General features: G+C 45.7%; 1 pseudogene; it reads left to right on the top strand.

Annotated features, from left to right (window-relative positions):
• The first annotated feature begins 9,134 nt into the window (after positions 1-9,134).
• LOC117313751 (keratin, type II cytoskeletal 8 pseudogene) lies at positions 9,135-10,608 on the top strand (annotated as a pseudogene).
• Positions 10,609-19,028: the final 8,420 nt, after the last annotated feature.

Here is a 19,028-nt window from a genome sequence, read left to right as displayed (position 1 = left end):
GCTTGGTGGTTTGCGATGACCTAAAGGGGTGGGATAGGGAGGATGGGAGGGAGGCTCAATAGGGAGGGGATATGGGGACATGTGTATGCATATGGCTGATTTGTTGTGCAACAGAAACTAACACAGTATTATGCAGCAATTACACTCCAATAAAGATCTATTAATTAGTTAATTTTAAAAAGTCATGGGGATGTAATGTACAGCACAGGAAATAGTCAATAATACTGTAATAAGTTTGTATGATGACAGATGGTTACTAGACTTAGTGTGGGTGATCAATCTGTAGTGTATATAAATCAAATCACTATGCAGAACACGTGGAACTAATATATATTGTATGTCAATTATACTTCAATAAAAAAGAATACATCTCTAAAAAGAACTCTGAGTAAGACTTTAACGAAGTTCCTTGTGTTTGAATATAATGCCTAGAATTTTTTCTGCTCACTTCCTAGCTCCCACATATACTTCAGAGGGTTGATGTTCCTACTCAAGTCACTACCACACAAAATAGATTCTTATCATGTTCCACTTGTTAACAAAACAAGACATTTTATTTAAAAAAAAAATAAGAAGTAGGGTATTAGGAGTTAATATATGTTAAGACAAATTCTAAGCCTGTAAGCTGCTTCTTACAGCCCTCCTGATTCTCCAAGGAAACACCAGGCTGGGCACAGGCTGGTGCGCACTCTGCATCAGCGTTTGTGTTTCTAGGGCTCTGGGAGCACGTGGCTGTGTGCATTTCAGGCTCCGGGCTGTAAAAGGGGCCCTGAGCTTTAATAAGCCCCTCCGCTCCCCGCCCCCTTCCCAGCCCCGGTCTCTGAGGCTCTGCCTCCAGCACTGAGAGTCTGGGAGGCTGCACTGGTATGCTCACGGGTGTCATGCGGCCGATGGCCAGCAGGGGGCGGCGACACTTAGTGGCTTCCCAGCTTTGGGACTCCAGGTGGCAGAATTGGTAAGAACAGCAGAGTCGCCCTGCCATCCTCAGAGCGGCTCACCACTATGCTTTCCAACCCTTGTTCTCCATCTCCACCCCATGTCTGATGTAGAAATAGATACCAGTAATGAGTAATAAGTACCATTAGTATTAACTACTATATAGTTAACAGTCTGTAATAAATAGCTGTTATTAGCAACAATAATCTATATTCTTATCACACTTTAGTCTTAATCTAGACAATTCTTCTCTGGTTGCCTGAGTTCAGGCAAGAAGATGAGGCCAACTGTTTACCTAATCAGAGCAGAGGGGGCGGGGGAGGCCAGTCCTCACCTGGGAGTGGCTCTAATGGGCACAGCCTGACTCACAGGTCTCACGACCAACAAGCCTTTGGGTACATTTCTGATCCAATGCTAATGGTTCCAGTGATAAGTCTTACTGTGTGTTTGTACTTTAACCTCGGCCACTAAGACAGTAGGACATTGGGTAGCAGACCAGGGAAACCCGCACTCATCTTAAGAAGGGACAGAGGAAAAAAGACTCTACTGATAAAGCCTTTCTTGTCTTAGTGACCAGCAGACAGCAGATGTAGTGACAAGCATGTGGGTTCATGATAAGACCCTTGAAATGAGTGGTGACATCATCTCAGCTCCCCTTCCCTATCCTCTGGAAAACGGGCTTTCACAACATGGGGATCTTGCTTAACAGACTTGCATGTTTTTATTTGTTTTTATCTAGATACCTTACTGTCATTGCCGTCTGCATAGACCGTCAGGCTGCAGAGGGCCCATAAGGCACAGCTACTCGTCACTACATGCCTACAGGCATGCACTGTGCTGATGCTGCCGTTGTTCATGTTATCACTCCCCAGACAGGAATGAGCCGCCAACGCATGTCAGAAGTGGTGTCAGCATCATTTCTGTAAAATCAAGGTGTCATGATCTTTGCTGTTGAGGGTTACAGTTGTGGGGGGAGGGGGCTCCAGTGTGATACTGTGAGTGCTGTGAATGTGGGGAGCACAGAGGCCACCCAGAGCATCTCTGATCCATACTTGGGGCCAGAGAAGACTAAAGGAGGCATCACTTGAGCTGAATCTTGAAGGATAAGTAGGAGACAGGTAGATGGACAAAAGTCAGGGGGCATTTCAGGGCAAGAACAGCATCACCAGACAGAGGTACACTATTCACTAATGCCAATCTGAATGTCATGTAAAGAAAACCGAAGAGTCGTACAGCCCTCTGACCAGAAGTCAGGAAAGTTGGGGTCATGTCCTGGCACTGTCCACAGCTTTGTGAAACTGGTTTGCCCATTCATTTAAATGTTGAGAGCTGGAGTTCAGGCTGGTTATGGTCAAAGGTGGACTGAGGCCCAACTTGCTCTGGCTCTGTGTTTGGGGTTGACTTTAATCTTTAACGTGACATTTTTTTTTAAGTATACTTTTTTAAAAAATAAATTTATTTTATTATTATTTTTTAATTAATTTATTTTTGGCTGCATTGGGTCTTTGTTGCTATGCACGGGCTTTCTCTATTAGTGGCAAGCGGGAGCTACTCTTTGTTGCGGTGTGTGGGTTTCTCATTGTGGTGGCTTCTTTTGTTGCGGAGCAAGGGCTATAGGTACACAGGCTTCAGCAGTTGTGGCACGTGGGCTCAGTAGTTGCAGTTTGCGGGCTCTAGAGTGCAGGCTCAGTAGTTGTGGAGCACGGGCTTAATTGCTCTGTGGCATGTGGGATCTTCCAAGACCCGGGATCGAACCCACATCCCCAGCATTGGCAGGCAGATTCGTAACCACTGCACCACCAGGAAAATCCCTGAACATGACTTTTTGAAAGGCCTCAGAATCCAGTTTCTTCTGGTTCATTCAGATATGATAGAGTTTGTGCTGCCCTGAGATGAAAAATAAATTCCTGAGCTGGGGGTACAGCAGGGCCTTAGGCAGGATTAGTCCTCCTCTGAGTCTCACCCTCAGCAGCCCAGTATTTCCTTAACTGATCAGAGCAAAGAGGGCTATGAGACCTTGTAGCACCATCCCTGTTCTCCCTCTTGCCTCACATTCTGGAAATAGCTCCTGCCCTTCATGGACTGGTGCCTTTTACTCCTTAGATCCAGTGGCTTACAACCAACCTTGGTGTCTTCCTCTCAAAGAAGTCCTTTCCCCATTCCTGCCGGAAATCATCAGAGAAGTCAAGGAAAATGGAACTGAGCCAGAAATGTCAATTCTCATTCTTTGGCCAAATGATGACAAAAAGCCAAGGGCTTTATTCTCAGAAGCTGTTTAATGGAAAGTAGAAAGAGAAGTTTTAAAAGCATGAGGAAGTTATGAGAATTGGGGAGATTTTGCTTGAAGTTTTGACATTACATATTGTTCTTCTAACTTGAGTTCCCCATGACCTTGCAGGGTCCTATGGAGTTTCTCCATGAATTTTGAGGAAATGTTCTAATTATAATCAGTACTCTCCAGAGAGACTCACAGGCAAAGTGAAACATACCTGAGGGAATGTTATGAGTAAAACTCAAGAACTTTAAGTTCCACTGATGCTGAAAACTCAGCCTCTGTGCACCAGTGCCGAATTGAATCTCAGAGTTCTGGGTGAAGTAGAAGAGAATAGCCTTATTGTTTTGCCAGGCAAAGAGGGACACAGTGGGCTTCTGCCCTGAAAACTGTGTGTCCCCACCCAGGAGGATTTGGTGAGGAGTTTTATAGCAAAGGTTCAAGGGTGGGGTTGCTGATAAGATTAGGGTGTATACACAGCCTGCACTCCTTTAACCTGGCCTCAGGTGATCTACTGATCAGCTTCTGGGGTTCCTTTAATCTGGCCTTGGGTGGTCTTCTCTGGAATGAAGAATGCCAACATCTTCCATTTGTTGGGGGGTTTAGTTCTGTAAAGAGCTCAAAGATATTGTTAATGTTTATCCCTTGAGGCTGAACCAGGACCCTGCCCCAAGGCTGCACTATTGTTTCTTGACTGCTCCTCCCTTGTCTCTGAATCCCCTCCCTTCCCTGATTAACAGCTGTTTGAATCTGCCCTTTGGGACTCAGGGAAGGTCATGGAGGCTGGAGTCTGTTCCCTATAAACAAGGAACGGGGGACACAGAAAGGTTTCCATGCCCAGGAGCCCTACAGGGTCCTGCTCAGTTTCCTTACCAAGGAAATGTGGGAGGAAAAGGTAAAGGAGACAAAGACAGTAACCAGAACAAGGGGGTATTTTCAAGGGTTTCTTCTTGGAGCTGAAACTCCATTAAATATCACTTTTGTTTGCAATATAACCTCTGGGTTCAAAAAAGCTCCCTTTGAGGGTATTCCCTGGTGGTGCAGTGGTTAGGACGCCAGGCTTCCATTGCAGGGGTTGCAGGTTTGATCCCTTGTCAAGAAAGCTGAGCAGCGCAGGAAAAAAAAAAAAAGCTACCTTTGAGATTTTCCTCTCCTTCATAACCCTTGAACTACATTTAAGTCCACAGGAAGCCTCTGTGTTTCTGATGGTATTTGGTCTAAGGCTGCCAGCTTGGGAAAACCTTTGTAGCTTATTGATGATTTAGCAACACTGAGAATTAATGATGCATTGGGTGGAGTGTTTGAAATGAGATTAAGCTGTAGCAAAGCTAATTGTTGCATCAGCTTGAATGGATGAGGGATGGGCCAAGTGCAGGGAGGAGGAAACGTCTTGCCTTCCTTGCCCTCAGGAAACTGCTTTTGAAAAGCAAACACCATGACTCCTTGACTGAGAATGGAGACTGAGTTTGGAAATCAGTTGATGAGTCTTCAACATTATAGCAAACACAGCTTCAGATATAAAGTGGTATCTGCTGATGAGAGCACACAGCTACTGTCATGAGGGGCTTCTTGCTGGAAGGCCAAGCTGAAGAGGGAGTGAGGGGATCTGTTGACTGATGTGATGAGAGCAAGGTCTTCCTTTTCTACCTGGGAATGTCCTTGGCCTTCAGCCCACCCTGTATCTCGGTGCTAAATGCAACTCCACTGCAGAAAGAGGCATCTGTTGTGAGAAATAAAGATTATGTATACAACAATGCACAAGGCATAGAGAACACCTTTTGGAAGACATTCTTTCCATTTTTGCACTGTAATTGGAGCAAACTGCCACTTTGTACATGTCGTCAGTTGGCTCCAACACGTCCTGGAGTATGTTTGCTTTGGCCATTCTGAACATGAAACAAGACTGTATTCGCTGTCAGGTATGTCCTTGGGATCAGCTGATGGCAGGTGGCGGGCAGCCTGGCTGCAGCCCCTCCACTGCTGCTATTCCCTGTGCCTGGCTGCTCTTGCCTCCATGCTGTGAACAGCATGGTTATGAGAAGTTGATCCTCTAATTTCTGAGTCTTTCTGAACAAGGGATTTTCATAGAAGCTTCCAATTGGGTTGGGTCAGAGGCACCTCTGAGAAGTCAGTGCGACCCCTATGTATAATCTGGTTCCACAATGTGCCCTCTAAGAGAGTGATTCTCAAACCTGGCTGCATATCGTAGTTACCTGGGGAGTTTTTAAAACTGCAGCTCAGGCTGCACCTGATGCCGAAAACTCAGCCTCCGTGCACAGTGAAAAATTGACTCTCAGAGACAGAGTTTTGGGTGAAGTAGAAAAGAATAGCTTTACTGCTTTGCCAGGCAAAGGGACCACAGTGGGCTCATGCATGCCACAAAAACTGGGAGGACTTGGTGAGTTTTATAGCAGTGGTTCAAGGGCAGAGTTGCTGATAAGGATCAGGGTATGTACAGGGCCTGCAGTCCTCTAATCTGACCTCAAGTGGTCTCCTGATGAGCTTCTCAACATTATCAAACTGTGACCTTCTCTGGAACGAAGAATGCTACCATCTTCCATATGTTGGGGGTTTTAGTTCTGTAGAAGAGCTCAAAGATATTGTTATATGCTTCCCTTAAGGCAGAACCAGGACCCTGCCCCAAGGCTGCACTATTGTTTCTTGCCTGCTCCTCCCCTGTCTCTGCATCCCCTCCCTTCCCTGATTAGCAGCTGTTTGAACCTGCCCTCAGGGAAGGTCATGGAGGCTAGAGTGTGTTCCCTACAGACAAGAAACAGGGGACACAGAAAGGCTTCTGTACCCAGGAGCTCCACAGGGTCCTGCTTGGTTTCACACCCAGGACAGTTTAATTAGATTCTTTTGAGGAGGGTTGCAGGCCCTAATATTCTTTAAAATATCTTGGTTGATTACAGCATGTAGCCAAGTTGGAGAACCAGTGCTCAGGCCTGTACCCTGACATGGTACTAGGACAAACAGCTGAGCTCAGCCCACACACAGGGGACCGTGGGACTAGAGAGGAGACAGCAAGTGGGGTGCAGAGGCCCAGCTGCTGTGATACCAATTCCCACTGATCATGTGAGGTGCCAGGTGCCCCCAAGCCTCTATCTACTTCAGAAATAGCTCAGATGCGTCTCAGAACATGCGGCTTGGCTAAGAGGCTGATACGTCGCTCTTGACTGAATAGCTAAGTAGACATTTCAAGCACAGGTTCGGCCCCTGAATGAGTGTCTGTCCTCACATTTACCAGCTGCTCCTGAGCTCGAATTTATGCTGTGAGCCAGGGCCCTGCTTCCTCAACAAAAACCTCCCTTTGTGACTGGAGAAGCAGTTGAGTTGAGTAGCACTAAACACACACACACATACACACACACACACAAATGGGTCTTTAACAAGACAGCTCAAAAGATTGTCGCAGACCCCTCTGGGACCAACTCTGCCCCCCAGTCCTCAGTCATCCCAGGCCCAAGTCTGCCCTCTCTGCCGGATGCTGGGAAGCTGGTGACAGCACAACCCCCACACAGCTATTTGCATTTGGGACTTAGGGCTGCTGTCCAGGGGCCTGAGGAGCACAACCTCCCTGGTACCTATTTCTCAATCTTAAAGAAAACCAGGAGCTGAGTTGCTCCCTTGGTGGGGGTGGGGCACAAGAAGTGGTGGGAACAAATGCCTCAATTTGCTACTTAGGGTGGTGGCTCTTGAAGAGACCGAGGTCAGCCTGTGGACCCAGCTTGATGGGAGCTTCACCTCCTGGGGACTGGGTGGGAGGGGTGAGAAGTGACATTTCTGGAAGGTTCCTGGACACTTTGGTGGGGGGCAAGTCCTGCTCTCAACTATGAGCTGAAAAACCAGCCAAATAAGGGCTCCCTGAAGGATAAATATATGATCCCCTGGGGAACCTGGGAACTATTTGGGCCAGAGGAACTCCTGGAAAAGATAAGCTGGTAAAGCATGTAAACCCTTGAAAGCAAGGCCACTGCAGATTTGAAGCATTCACAAACACAGCATTTAAAAACTGAATATAGGGATTTCCCTGGTGGTGTAGTGGTTAAGAATCCACCTGCCAATGCAGGGGACACAGGTTCAATCCCTGGTCCTCGAAGATCCCACATGCCTCAGAGCAACTAAGCCCGTGCGTCATAACTACTGAGCCTGCACTCTAGAGCCTGCAAGCCGCAACTACTGAGCCCATTTGCCACAACTACTGAAGCCCATGTGCTCTAGGGCCCGTGTGCTGCAACTACTGAGCCCGTGTGCTGCAACTACTGAAGCCCACGCACCTAGAGCCCGTGCTCTGCAACAAGAGAAGCCACCGCACTGAGAAGCTGGTGCACCACAATGACGGGTAGCCCCTGCTCACCACAACTAGAGAAAGCCAGCACACAGCAACAAAGACCCAATGCAGCCAAAAATTTAAAAAACAAACAAAAAAAAACTGAGTACAGAAAGGTAAAATAACAAAGTACAAATTTTCTGAAATCCCACTACCAAAAGAAAGCCCTTGTAAACACCTTCCAAATAGCTCTCTACAAATGTGTGTGTGTGTGTGTGTGTGTGTGTGTGTGTGTGTGTGTGTGTGTGTGTGTGACTATACATTTTCACAGACTTGGGGCCTAAAGTTCATACAGTTTTTTTTTTAATTTCTTAATCACTATTTTTTTATTGAGGTGTAGTTGATTTACAATGTGTTAATTTCTGCTGAACAGCAAAGTGATTAAGTTATACATATATATACATTCCTTTTTTAATATAGTCTTTTCCATTATGGTTTATCATAGGATATTGAGCACACACAGTTTTGAAACTAGTTTTTCTCTCAGTCAACAATTAGTCCTGGACTTGGTCTGTGTCAATGAATTTATACCCATATCATTTTCAATGCTTGCAGCACATTCTCTTATATGTATATACCATAATTTAACTATCCTTTTATTATAAATAAAGCTGCTAAGAGCAAATCTTGTACATGTGCTTTTTTTGGACATTCCTCACTTCTCTTGAGATACACCTGGGAGGGGGTTGCTGGGCTATAGGCTGTCACTCTCCTCTCATTGGACATTGAGGTGGTTTCTACTTTTTGTTTTTTCAAACAATTCTGCGATAATTCTTGTTCTGCTAAGAATGTAAGTTTTGCAAGGGAAAGTGCCTTTTCTGTTTGCTTCATAGATGAATTCCAAATGTCTATGTTGCTACTTTCAACACATATTTGTTGAAATAACTGAACAAACATGGATTTCTTTCACATCTGTAGGAATACAGTCAATTCTTGACTCAAAGTTTTCACTGCTCTGCCCATGTCCATGGATGACCATGAAAGCTCCATGAGTACTGATTTGGCGGTTACAAATAAATTTTAGTGAGTAGGCAAATTTGCAAAAACAGAATTCACAAATAATAAAAATCAATTGTATTTCATAAGATATATTTGAGAATCAGACTTGTTGGATAATAGAATATTCACACTTTAAGTACTGTCAAATTTCCACCACCCTTCATGAAAAGATATATTAATTTACTTCCCCATCAGTAGTATGTGTGAGTGCTTGTTAACCCTAGACCAAATCTGTTGTTGTTCTTGTAGACATGGATTAGAGGGTCTCTGATTTTTATTTTGATGACAAAAATCACACAGGGGAACACAAAAATTACAATTGACAAACTAGGAGTGAGTCATGGGCTGGAAAACAAGAGGAATACGTTTCCAGAGTTCCCTGGATTCTTCCTGGAATCTTGGGTTTCCTTCCAGGGTCCTCCATGCCCTGGGTACCTCCTGGACCCCTTCCAGGAGTCCCACAGAGCTCAGCTTGAGAACCAGCACTCTAGGCCAAGGGTTCCACTGTACAAGAAGTTTGAGATGGACCTAGGAGCAGCTTCACAACTCCTTGAGTCTGTGTGCTTCGGCCTCCTTGCCTCCTCTCCAGCCCCCACCATGTCCATCAGGGTGATCCAGAAGTCCTACAAGGTGTTCACCTCTGGCCCCCGGTCCTTCAGCAGCCACTCGTACACCAGTGGGCCGGGCGCCCGCATCAGCTCCTCGGCCTTCTCCTGGGTGGGCAGCAGCAGCAGCTTCCGGGGTGGCCTGGGCAGCAGCATGAGTCTGGCTGCAGGTTACAGTGGGGCCCGCCCCAGGTCTGGGGGGCATCACACCTGTCATGGTGAACCAGAGCCTGCTGAGCCCCCTCAAGCTGGAAGTGGACCCCAACATCCAGGTCGTGCGCACCCAGGAGAAGGAGCAGATCAAGACCCTGAACAACAAGTTTGTCTCCTTCATCAACAAGGTACGGCACCTGGAGCAGCAGAACAAGATTTTGGAGACCAAATGGAACCTCCTGCAGCAGCAGAAGACAGCCCGGAGCAACATAGACAACATGTTTGAGAGCTACATCAACAACCTCCGGCAGCAGCTGAAAACCCTGGCCCAGGAGAAGCTGAAGCTGGAAGTGGAGCTCGGCAACATGCAGGGGCTGGTGGAGGACTTCAAGACCAAGTATGAGGAAGAGATCCAAAAGCACACAGACATGGAGAATGAATTTGTCATCATCAAGAAGGATGTGGATGAAGCTTACATGAACAAGGTAGAGCTGGAGTCCCGCCTGGAAGGGCTGACTGACGAGATCAACTTCTACAGGCAACTGTATGAAGAGGAGATCCGTGAGATGCAGTTGCAGATTTTTGATACCTCCGTGGTCCTGTCCATGGACAACAGCCGCTCTCTGGACCTGGATGGCATCATCGCCGAGGTCAAGGCCCAGTATGAGGAGATCGCCAACCGCAGCCGAGCTGAGGCTGAGACCATGTACCAGATCAAGTACGAGGAGCTGCAGACCTTGGCTGGGAAGCACGGGGATGACCTCCATTGCACGAAGACGGAGATTTCCGAGATGAACCAGAACATCAACTGACTCCAGGCTGAGATCGAGGACCTCAAAGGCCAGAGGGCTTCCCTGGAGGCCGCCATTGCTGATGCCGAGCAGCGTGGGGAGCTGGCCATCAAGGATGCTCAGGCCAAGCTGGCCGAGCTGGAGGCCGCTCTGAGAACCGCCAAGCAGGACGTGGCGCGGCAGCTGCGCAAATACCAGGAGCTGATGAACGTCAAGCTGGCCCTGGACGTGGAGATCGCCACCTACCGCAAGCTGCTGGAGGGCGAGGAGAGCCGGCTGGAGTCTGGGATGCAGAACATGAGCATCCACACCAAGACCACCAGCGGGTACTCAGGTGGGCTGACCTCAGCCTATGGGAACCCTGGCTTCAACTATGGCCTGAGCTCCTACCAGTCCAGCTTGGGCTCTGGAGGGGGCTCTGGCTCCTTCAGCCGTACCAGTTTCAAGGCTGTGGTTGTCAAGAAGATTGAGACCCATGATGGGAAGCTGGTGTTCGAGTCCTCTGACATCCTGCCTAAGTGAAAGGCTCCTGTGATCCCTCCCAGCCTCCCCGCTCACTTGTTCCTGCAAGAAGGAGTTGTGCAGGGGAGTGTTGGAACCAAAGACCTGAGGCTCAGTCCCGTCCTTAGCCCACCCCTGGGGGAGTCAACTGCCTGGGGCTCCCTCTCTTGCCCACAACCGCAACTAAAAGCCAATCCAAGTGTCTTTTTCAGAATAAAGCTTCAGCTGGCTCTGCCAACACACACACACACACACACACACACACACACACACACACACACACACACACAAAAGAAGTTTGAGATGTACAGGGCTGGTTCCGATGGCGGCCTCAGCCTGGGTGGGCTCCCGCAGTGGAGGAGGCAACAGCTTGGCCACCCAGTTGTGCAGCTGGAGTACTGGCCGGGTGGCACCACCTCACACTTGTAGCTGGAACCTTGGGTATCCAGGCTGCTTGTGAAGGCAAACATGTCTTTCCGGCTCTCCTCCTCAGCACAAGGTTAAAGAACAAGCACCCTTTCTTCAAGGCTCTGTTGGGGAGAATGGGTCGGCAGAGCAGAGGCTGTAGACGGAGTGCTGCAGACCATGTGGGAGGACTGGTTCTCCCAGGACTGGCTCTCAGTCTCTGCTGGGTGGGGCTGAGGACTCTCCAGGCTGAAAGGGGAGCAGGAGCCCCCTCCCCAGGTCTGAAGGCCAGGCTGGAGAGGCAGGCACATGCCCCTCCCTCCACCACCACTAGTCTGAACTCCTGCTGTCCATCTCGTGTTTGGTCCACGCACTAACGTTCTGATCCTCTCCTGGGAGGCGCTGAGAGCACTGGTTTTGCAGCTGTTGAACAACTCCAATTTCAGCAGTGACATTTCCCCAACAGGTCCAAGCAGATGACCCCCTTCTGGTCAGCTGACCCTTGGCCTTCGTGCCTGGAGCTCAGGGGCTGGGGGGAGAGGAGAGGCAAACTGCTGGGGCTTGGGGCCGGCTCCTGGAGAGATGGAGGACACTTGGTCAGCGGAGCCCATCTAGCCCTCCTCCCAGCTGTGTCTACCTGCACTGGGCTCCCAGCATCTGCTTCTCTGACCCCTCAGGGGTGTACTGCCTGTGATGGCACAGGGACCCCTCCTTCTCCTCTCCCTCTCCTCCCCCTCCTCCTCCCTCTCCTCTCCTTATTCTCCTCTTTTCCCCCTCTCCTTCCCCTCCTCCTCCCCCTCCCCTCCCCCTGTCTCCCCTCTCCTCCTTCCCCCTCCCCCTCCGCCTCCTCCTCCTCCCCTCCTCCTCCTTCTCCCCCTCCCCACCACCTCTTCCTAATCCTCCCTACAGCTGGAAGTGGTGCACAGTTGTTGGACACCCCAGATGTTTAACTTCCATATTTGCCTGGTGACTGGTGTGTGGTCAGCGCTGAATCAATGATGGCTTTATTGGTTGACTGAATGACTGACTGAATGAAGGAATGTGACTGAATGAAGGAATGAATACTTCACTTCAGGCTTTTTACTCCCCTTCCATATAGTTATGGATTTTCTAGATATCTCTGAATCTAATCTTGACAGTAGTCCCTGGATGGCTTCTTTGGGTATTTCTACCTTGACCTTTAATGAGTCCAAACAGCAGTGGGAAAGCAAGGGTTCTGAAAAGCAATGATGGCTCAGGGGCCCAGGTTTCTCTCCACAAATGCCAAGCACTGCTAGCAGAAAGTGCAATTACCTTTAAAAAACCAATGAGCAATTGATTTTTCGATTCAGTAAATTATAGAACAAATTCAGTAAATTATAAACCAAAGACAACACTAATTAACACCAAAGAAGATTAAACATGCATTCACATTTTCCACTAACATTAATAAACTTGTTGGGTTCCTGGCACTCCCCAGCGCTGGAAACCATGCCCCCTCATCTGCAGGCAAAATGCCTTTCAGTGGGCGTCTACAGTTGACTGAGATAATGAATCTCTGTCCAAGTTACTCCCAATTTTATTAATAGATTATTTTATAGACTAATGCAATTATATTTATTTCATTTTACTTTCCTTTTTATGGATACTTTCCTCCAGAAAATGCCTATAATTTGAATAATGATATATAGCACATATACACTAAAATATACCGTAAACTTTAAAGCATTATATAGTTTCTAACAGTCCTGATATTCAGTAAAGCCTTGCATAAATGGACTGTAAAAATCTATCCCAGAATGGAATGTTGACTATGACAAATGAATTTAGCTGTATTACAGATGTGTGATGTAACCTCACTGAAGGGGGAGGGGGGATGAAGCTGACCTAAATAACTTCTGAAAATGGTACTTTGGGTAGTGTTAGACTGAAGACAGAAAGAACTCTACATAACACCTTATTCTGTTACTGAATCCAAGCTCACTCTGCTCGCCGCATGACAGGCCAATAAAATGGAGACTAGGTGTTGAGGCAAGGAATATGACTTTATTCAGAAAGCTGGCAGACCAAGAAGATGGCAGACCAAAAAGATGGCAGACAAAAGTCTCCAAAAAAACGATCTTATATATGTACCCTGGAATGGCCCGCCTCAGGGAAGGGATGTGTTAATTTCTTCTTTCTTGCAGCCATCCACAGGTGGGCGGGGTCAGGATGTTTCCCTGAACAAAGGCACTTTGGTTTAACATTCAGGCAGAGGCGAAGGGTTCCCCAAGGCAGGCCATTATGTATAGACAGTATCCTTTTAGTGAACAAAAGCAACAGGAAGCAAAGGTTAAAGTAAAAGAAACAGATCCAACATGTAGTCAGATTTGGCTCTTCCCTGTTACATGCTGACAGGGCCTAGATGAAATGATGCCCAGCAGCAGTGACTACCACCAGCATCTAGACCTCAGTTTCTAAAGACCCTTCTCCAGTAAAGAGAACCTGGGCTGCTCAGAGAAAGGGCTGGGACAGGGAAAATTAGCTTGGAGCATTTTATAGTTCCAGAAATTAAGAAGTTCCCCCCAAAACACGTATTGAGCATGTCAAAAGGACATAGGTGCCAAACTTCAACAGCTCCCAATGGCCAAACTGGACAATCTGACCAAGAAAGTAAGTAACAGTAATATTGCATGATGACCCAAGGAATAAATGAAACATCCCTGAGTACATACTAATATAAGTAAATGATTGAGTAAGTAAGTAAATGGGAGAGAAGGGACAGATCTTCTATGCAGAAGAATTTCAGTTAATAAATGTAGACTCTCCATTCCAGAAAGTGGAACTTAATCCTCTTCCCTTGAGCGCAGGCTGGATTTGTGAATCCCGTGAATCCCGTGAATAAAGCATGCAAAGGAGAAGATAGTAAAACCCAGCAAGACCCTGTGGGCCTCCTGAGCACAAAAGCCTTTCTGTGTCCCCTATTTCTTGATTACAGGAAATAGGCTTCATTTGGCCTCCATGACCTTCCCTGAGTTCCAATGGACAGATTCAAACAGTTGCTACTCAGGGAAGGGAGAGGATACAGAGACCAGGGAGGAGTGGCTGAGAAACAATAGTGCAGCCTTGGGGCAGGGTGCGGGTCCCCCCTCAAGGGATACACATAACAATATCTTTGAGCTATTTTGCAGATACTGAAACCCCCACCAGGTGGGAGAAGTTAACTGTATGCTGCCCACAAGCACGTAGACCCCAGACCAGCTGGAAACAGAAGGTTGATGATGCTGACTCCCGATTACCTCACCACCAGCCAATCAGAAGAATGTCCGTGAGCTGATCACACTTTCTTTGAACCGTTACTATAAAACTCTTCACTAGTCCCTCCAGGTTGGGACACAGAGTTTGGAGGGCATTAGCCCACTGTGGCCCCCTTTGCCTGGCAAAGCAATAAAGCTATTCTTTTCACCTTCACCCAGAACTCTGTCTCTAAGATTTAATTCAGTGTTGGGGTACAGAGGCCAGTTTCGGCATCAATAGTAACACAGCAGAGAGAAAACCTAGCACACACTACCTTAACCATGTGATCAAGGTTAATATCACCAGTGACAGGTGGTGTTGACGTCACACCCTCCCTAATACAAAGGGTACTTTACTTCTCTGTTTTTTTCCCCAAAACTCAGTTCCCCTGTCTCATGATGAATTAATGCATCAGACAAACCCATATTGTGGGACATTCTACAAAACACCTGACTAGTCCTCTTCAAAACTGTCAGTTATGAAAATCAAGGAAATGTTGAGAAACTCATGAATTGAGGAGACTTAAGGAGACAGGACAACTAAATGCAACAGGGAATCCTGAATTGGATCTTGGACTAGAAAAAGAGTAAATAGTATAAAAACTGGTAAAATTGGAAAAAAGTTTGTAGCTGAGTTAATAGTGTTGTACCAATTTACTTTCTTTTTTTGATAAATGTATAGTGGTTATGTAAGATGTTAACACTAGAAGAAGGTGGGTGAGGATATACTTGGATTTTCTGTATTATTTTCTCAAATTTTCTGTACCTAAAATTACTCTAAAAGTTTTTTAATTAATTTTTTTTTAAAAACTTCAAGTCTATCCTAGTATTTTATAGAAGTGGTGTTCTAAGTTTTCCTGCTTATTTCAAAAATGGCCTGTTAATAATCATTATCTTGTGGTTTAATAGTTAGCAGCAACAGAATCAGACTGCCTGGGTTTGAATCCCCCTTATTATTTTTGACCTCAGACAAGTCGTTTAACTTCTCAGTGCCTCAGTTTCTTCATCTGTAAAATGGGAATAATAATGTATCATAGGGATGATGTCAGGATTAAGTAAGAAAATACACAAAAACTATTTTTGTATTTGATAAATGTTAAGTAACAGTGGTAGTAGAGATCTTCTAAAATGTCCCAGAAATAACCTGAAAAACTCAGTTTCCCTCCTTCCCAAATTCTTTTTGTCATGAGTCAGAAGATGGGCCAAAAGGTCAAAAATGGATAAAAAATTGGTGAAATGAACTATGATTATTTTTCCCAGTGAACATTCCAGAAGGAGAGTTAATTTAAATAAAGCAAACATTCATTTCACTCTTTTCTCTGCTTCATAGTTTAAGCTCATTTTTCTCTTGAATGTTATCAAAAAGTTTCCTAAGTTGTCCATTTCTTCCATTTTTTTTTCTATATTTTTTTCTGTGCCAGAAGGGCCTAAATACCAGAAAGTCACCTGTAAGATGCCTTGCCCAACTGGAGGCAAGAAATAGGACTTATTATGAGTAAGCAATTATATTTTTCTAATATCCCTAGTATTGCAAAACTCTGGAGTGTTCCTGCAAGTCCAAGTACATTACCCTTGGATGCTTTACCTTTGGGCCCCATTAGTCATGATCATTACTAAGCAGAGTTGAGATTTCATTTTTTAAAAAACCACATTTGCTGGCATCTGATTGAAAGAAACACTTCTGGAAAAAATCCTGACTCATGTATCTCATTGGCAACAAAAGAAGAGAGGTTTTAGAGAATTTCCTTAATACAGGACAGTGGTTCTCCAATTTAGCCTCCATCAGCATCACCTGGAGGGCTGCAAAAGCACAGACTGCCAGGCCCACCTCACAGTTAAACTTCAGGAGGTCTTGGGCAGGAACTGAGAATTGCATTTCTTCTTTTCTTTCCTTCTTTCCTTCTTTTCTTCTTTCCTTTCTTCCTTTCTTTCTTTTTAAAATTTTTATTGGAGAATAGTTGATTTACAATGTTGTGTTAGTTTCAGGTGTACAGCAAGGTGATTCAGTTATACATATACATATATCCATTCTTTTTCAGATTCTTTTCCCTTATAGGTTATTACAGGATACTGAGTAGAGTTCCCTGTGCTCTACAGTAGGTCCTTGTTGGTTATCTATTTTATATATAGTAGTGTGTATATATCAATCCCAATCTCTTAATTTATCACTTCCCCCTATGTTTCCCTTTGGTAACCATAAGTTTGTTTTCTATGTGTGAGTCTATTTCTGTTTTGTAAATAAGTCAATTTTTATCATTTTTTTGATTCCACATGTGACATCATATGATATTTGTCTTTCTCTGACTTACTTCACTTAGTATGATCATCTCTATGTCCATCCATGTTGCTACAAATGGCATTATTTTGTTCTTTTTTTAAAAAATTAATTAATTTATTTACTTTTGGGTCTTCGTTGCTGCGCACAGGCTTTCTGTAGTTGCAGTGAGCAGGGACTACTCTTCATTGCGGTGTGCAGCCTTCTTATTGCGATGGCGTCTCTTGTTGCAGAGTATGGGCTGTAGGCGCATGGGCTTCAGTAGTTGTGGCTCACGGGCTTAGTTGCTCCACAGCATGTGGGATCTTCCCAGACCAGGGATCGAACCCATGTCCCCTGCATTGGCAGGCGGATTCTTAACCACTGCACCACCAGGGAAGCCCTGTTTTGTTCTTTTTTTAAGGTTGAGTAATATTACATTGTATATATATGTACCACATCTTCTTTATCCATTTATCTGTCGATGGATATTAGGTAGCTTCCATGTCTTGACTATTGTGAATAGTGCTGCTATGAACATTGGGGTGTGAGAATTACGTTTCTAATAAACTCCCAGGTGATGCTGATGCTTCTGGTCTGACCAGACTTTGGGAACCACTGGGTTAAAAGAACTAATGTGTTTTAGGACTTATTTTGTCTAATGTGGGAATGCAACTAAAACCAAGGGATGAAAAAGGGATGAATTCAGCCCCAAGGATGAGCCCCAAGGGTGGAATAACCCACCATTGTTTTCTGCAGTGCTCTGAACAGTGATGCAGTCTTTTATTTTACCTCAAGGATTCCTCTGCAAAAGATGTCATTTGGCTGCTTATTGTGTGGGGTAGACTAGGTTTCTCAAACTTTTTCTCTGTGAACAGAAATGCCCAGGGTTGTGTCTCTAGTTCAGCGGTTTTCAAATTTCATTGTGTATGAGAATCACTCAGTGAGTTTATGTACAAAGCACATTACTGAGTCCCACCTGAGAAACTTTGATTTATTACATAATAATAATAGCAAGTATTTATTATACATTTACTATGAGCCAGGCACTATTATAAGCACTTTACTTATACGAACTCAGTTAATCTTCACAACAAACATATGAGGTAGCTACTATCGTTATTCCACTTCTACAGATGAGGAAACTGATAGTCAGAGTGGTTAATAACTATTTAGCTAGTTAGTGGTGGAGCCTGGCTGTGCACCCAGGCCTTTGACTCCAGAGTTTCTTACCCACCATGACTCTATTGATGCTCATCTGGGGTAAGACTCCTAATCTGAGTTCCCCAAAAATAGACGCTGAAATAAACATATAGATGTAAGTGGTTTATTAGGGTGATGGAGAAGCACAAACAAGAGAGCAAGAAAGTGAGGCAGAGAAGTGTGTCTTCACGAGCAGGTCACTGCCACAGACAATCCGGGCTCAGTTCTACTGGGACCCTCCAAGGAACCTTGAAGAACATGGCTTAGAATTGCCCTACCAAAGACTGGTGAAACTGGGGTATTTACTCCGAACCCTCTGCTTTATTGGTTAAGAGTGGTCTTGCTGGGCATATATTTGCTAGTACTTAGATGTTCCTTTGAAGCCAGGAAAGCCCCGAGGCAGAAGAGTGGAGAGATTAATACAAGGAACCCTCAATCATAGCTGCAGGCAAACTCTGAGGTGGGTCATAGGGATTTGGGACAGAGCTAGGATAGGAATTGATATTTTACTACGCCATTGCAGGTGGTCTGGAGAATACACTTTGAGAAACACTTTTTTTTTTTAAATTTGAGGACAACCTTGTGCTGCCCCGAGGTGGTGGCTCAGGCCATGACAACAGGGTCCTAAATGATATGAAACTGGACAATTGCCCTCTTCTTTTTTCATGCTCAGACCCTGAAACTGTACCCTGAGAAGTAAGTCAAACCAGATCAGTAATTCATTATGATCCCGCAGTTGAGTCCGGCCCTCTGTCCTAGAGTTGTTACTGACCAGGGTTCTTGGCCTCCTTAATCAATAGAAATTGATCAGAGGCCAGATAAGAAATTCAGGCAAGGCTTTATTGGAGCCCCTGCTGCAACAGGGGGAAGTGAGAACAAGTTCGGGTTCCCTTGCTCACACCCCAAGGGGAGCAAGCAGGTTCCTTACATGGGATGAGGTTAGGGGTGTGTCCAGGGGCTGGGCCAAAGGAGTGGCTTAGGTGGTTTGCCACCCTTTAGGTGGTGTTGTGTGCAGGGGGCATGCGCAGTACCCTGCTGCTGCTCCCGCCACCCTGCTCCCGGCTCTTCAGAATGGCAGTTGGGCTTTTTGGTCTTTTTGTATGTTGTTGTCCATAATTTGCCCCAACTGTGAATGCATGCAGTTATTTTTAGTCCCTTATAGTTTCTTTGTATTTTGTTGCTCAAGGAGACATTTGTCCAGGCACAAGCTCTGCAGCAAAGGGTCCCAGGTCCCAGGTCTCAGAGTGACACATCATGTACCGAGTGAAGGACAGCTGGGTCTAACTGACCACAGGAAAGTTAAAGTTCTCTGGATAGATGAGGAA

This window comes from Tursiops truncatus, chromosome 10 (genome assembly GCF_011762595.2).
Source record: "Tursiops truncatus isolate mTurTru1 chromosome 10, mTurTru1.mat.Y, whole genome shotgun sequence".
In the NCBI taxonomy this organism is placed as follows: Eukaryota; Metazoa; Chordata; class Mammalia; order Artiodactyla; family Delphinidae; genus Tursiops; species Tursiops truncatus.
The sequence above is the reverse complement of the archived record's forward strand: the minus strand, read 5'-3'. Positions and strand labels throughout refer to the sequence as shown.